General features: G+C 38.5%; 1 pseudogene; it reads left to right on the top strand.

Annotated features, from left to right (window-relative positions):
- Positions 1-1,230: 1,230 nt before the first annotated feature.
- LOC149251919 (T-complex protein 1 subunit delta pseudogene) lies at positions 1,231-2,126 on the top strand (annotated as a pseudogene).
- Positions 2,127-2,646: the final 520 nt, after the last annotated feature.

The following is a 2,646-nucleotide window of genomic DNA, read 5'->3' on the forward strand; positions in this document are numbered from 1 at the left end:
TCATTTCTTATGCTTATGAATGAATCTTAGTTTAGTTTGGATTAGTACATGAGAGGACAATCAAGAGACTAAGTTAGTCTTTCTCTCTCTTTGAATCTGAACAACAATTAAAGTTCATTCTCTTGTCTTCATTTCAAGTTTCTAGTTTTATATAATCAATTATTTCTCTATGATACTGTAGGGAAGGACAACCAGGACCTCCTTAGTTAGGAGCCTCTTCCCTTGCATATTATATTGAATCGTAAATAATTTAGCTAAACATAGAGTGAGTTGCCTACTCCTGCATATATATTGTTGGCACCATCACAAGCTTACGAGTTTCCCTAGTTGATAGTTTAATGCAGCAATTTAAGCCCAATAAATTGCCCAACATTTTCGTGCCGTTGTCGGGGATGGTGCTAAGGGATTAGGCATTAGGAATTTAATTCAGTACTAGTATTTTTCTTTAGACAAACTAATTTGTGAGACCTGGTGACAGCAAGATCTTCACAAAGGAGTTTAAGTTTGAGTTTTCTAATGTTTCAGTATTTTGCTAGTTTTAAATTCAATCCTTTTTGAAACCCCCCTGCATGAATAAAAACGAATCAATCGATTAGTATGCTCTCTTCCTGCGCGATCAGGAAGATCAGAAAATCTATTGATTTCGTTCAAATAAAAATACTCTTGCTGGAGAACTAATGTGCAATATGACAATAAAGAATTTTTTAAATTTAGTTTTTTAATTTTAGATTTAAAGAAAGATAAAAATTTTAATAATATATGTATCGTATATACATATTATTATTAAAAATAAAAATAAAAAAACTAACCATTTCTTTTGTTGTTTTTTAGATATTTAAAAAACAAAAAAAAAAACTAAATTCATTTTAGTTATTGTTTAATTTTAGAATACCTCTTTATTAGGTTTTAATAAAAAAAATTGTTGATTTTATAACTTAAAAAAATATCTCAACTTCAATAACAAATTAAAAAAATTTGTTTTTAATTTGTTGTTTAAAAAAATCCAAAGCAATAAATAAAATCAACAGATAAAAAAATATGTTTTCATATTTTCATTTTAAGATTTGTTATCTCAACAAAAAAAACCAAAAAATATATATATATAAATAAATAAATTCCATCTAATAATAATATATATATCTCATATATATATTATTATTAAAAAATAAAAATAAAAATAAAATAAAAATAAAAATTTGACTTTCATTCTTGTTTTTCATGAACAGTGGAGAAGCAAAAATAACACTGCAACTAGGGTTTTTAGGGTTTTGTGGCAGAACATACAAGGTTTAACCTCCAGCACCTGAAGATTATCGTTCGATTCCCTTCGAAGCTGAGAATAACTTTATCAGGCAGATCATTCCAAGAGCTTTCCAACGACCTCAAGAATGACAACCATTGCGCAGCCACGAGGCCCTGCGAAGACAGAGAAATACGTCGATAACAAGCGCAAGGATGATATCCGTCAGGCCAACATCGTGTCCGCGAAGGCCGTGGCCGACGCTGTGCGAACCAGCTTGGGTCCCAAGGGCATGGACAAGATGCTCTGCACAGCTACGGGTGACGTCATCATTACCAACGACGGGGCCACGATCCTGAACAAGATGGAGGTCTTGCAGCCCACTGCAAAGATGTTGGTGGAGCTTTCCAAGTCCCAAGAAATCGTGTCCAGTGATGGCACTATGACGGTCGTGGTCGTTGCGGGGGCGATCTTGAAGCAGTGCATGAACTTGCTCGACAAGGGGGTTCACCCGACAATCATCTCGGAGGCCTTCCACAAGGCTTCGGAGAAGGCAGTCGAGGTCTTGACAGCAATGTCGTTGTCGGTGCCGGTGCAGTTAACGGATCGCGAGTCCCTGGTGAAGAGCGCGAGTACCTCTCTGAACAGCAAAGTGACATTTGATGTTGTGGATGGGAAGCAAGCAAGAAGGACAAATTCATCAAGTCCTTTGGGAGAGCTTTTTGATCATGGTTGTGATGCACTTACGTGTGCGTTTGAGAGCATGGCGTTTGGAAATTCTGTCATGAGTGGAAGACATAGTATATGGTTCTGGGTTGCTGCTGCAGTACCGTTCTATTTTGCAACATGGGAGAGCTTCTTTACAAACACACTTATTCTCCCTTAGATCAATGGCCCAACGGAAGGGCTAATGTTAATCTATGTGCTTCATTTTTTCACTGGTATTGTAGGCGCTGAATGGTGGGCACAGGACTGTAGCTTTCCAATGTCCGTCAGGGGAGCTTGATCTGTCCTGTTTTCCGAGCAAAATGGAAAGAATTACCATGGTGCCCCTTGTTCAAACACAGTCATGCGTAGCTCTTCCCGTCAGAGGAGTTGGAGGCCCTTCACCAGGCATGATGCAACCCCAGATATCAAGGCCTCCCGTTCCGCGGGTCTTGGCGCCCCTCATGACTTATTCTACCCAAATGCCAATGTGTCCACCTGGACCTCTTCCACTGTCATTCTCATTGCAGACACCATGGTGGAGAACAACGCTCTAGATCTCCTTCTCTAGGACGTTGCACAGCTCGTTGAGGGCCACCCCGATGAGTCAGCTATGATCTATAGTACCCTTGCCAAAAAATTTGCATGGCAGTGTTAGAATCCATCAGCAAGAAGACAAATCTCTTCGATAGATCTTTCCA

This window comes from Pinus tabuliformis, chromosome 7, assembly GCF_031772625.1.
Source record: "Pinus tabuliformis cultivar Carrire ecotype Pingquan chromosome 7, CPIR1, whole genome shotgun sequence".
Lineage (NCBI taxonomy): Eukaryota > Viridiplantae > Streptophyta > Pinopsida > Pinales > Pinaceae > Pinus > Pinus tabuliformis.